Source organism: Camelina sativa, chromosome 11 (assembly GCF_000633955.1).
Source record: "Camelina sativa cultivar DH55 chromosome 11, Cs, whole genome shotgun sequence".
NCBI lineage: Eukaryota > Viridiplantae > Streptophyta > Magnoliopsida > Brassicales > Brassicaceae > Camelina > Camelina sativa.
In genome coordinates this window covers 18,156,079-18,157,267 of record NC_025695.1, presented here as the reverse complement: position 1 = coordinate 18,157,267, position 1,189 = coordinate 18,156,079, and positions in this window count along the sequence as shown.

Here is a 1,189-nt window from a genome sequence, read left to right as displayed (position 1 = left end):
AGGAACGAGGGCACCGAGGGTAGCTCGGCCAAGTATTGCGAATATCATAAAACTAACACACACGCAACTGAAGAGTGTCATTATCAACAAGCGCTCTTAATGGCCAAGTACAACAAAGGTGGAATAACTATTGACTCAAACAGAAGCAAGCCAACCGGGTCAAGAATGGGAAATCAGAATCGACGAGCCAAGAATGTCGCTCGAAAGTTCATAAAAGATGAGGGGCAGCTCGACGATCAAATGGACGACGAGCAGGAAGAAGCACACGAGGATGAACTAGCAAAACAAACTAGCACTGATCCCTAACCAGAGCAGCCTGCACCATCACTAATACGACGAATTAACATGATTATGAGAGGCTTGACGGCATGCAACGATTCAGTTCTTTCAATCAAAGATTATACGAAGAAGGCCGAGATGACAAGGTCTTTTCCAGCAAAGACCACTTCCCCGGATACGACGATATATTTTGGAAAAATCGATTTCGAGTAACTCGATCTATCGTACAACGACTTGCTGGTCATTGAACTCTTAATCAGCGAAAGCCAAGTCAAAAGGATACACGTCAACACTGGAAGCTCGGGGAACGTCATTTTGAGGAATGTACTGACACAAATGGAGATTAGCGAGCGTGATATCAAGCTGGATTGCTATTCTTTGACTGGATTTGATGGTGACTTCATCATGATTAGCGGCATGATCGACCTCCCTATCTTTGTTGGAGGGACGACAAGGTACACGCGCATTGTCGTGATCGACAAGCCAATGATCTATAATGTCATCCTCGACACTCTTATTGGTGTCGATCGACACCCACCCCAAAACCGAATATTTGGTTTGCGGATGTTACAACTATATATAGTAGACATGTATCTTAATCTTAAATCCCTAATCGGCTAATCTTTTTTCCTTTGAGCAATCACAAACACTTATCTCCTCTTCTTCTCCCTAGATTCTGCTAGCAAAAATAAGCTTGTTCAGACCATCACAGGTCTTGGTTTGGTCTTTGAGGTTTTCAGCGAGTCCAAGCTCGACCAGTTTCCAAGAGACATCGCCATTGGTTATGTTAGGTACTCCACCGCTGGTTCTTCCATGCTTAAGAACGTTCAGCCATTCGTCGGTGGTCATCGATTTGGCTGTGTTGGTGTTGCTCACAATGCAAATCTTCTTAATATCACGAATTGAGGGC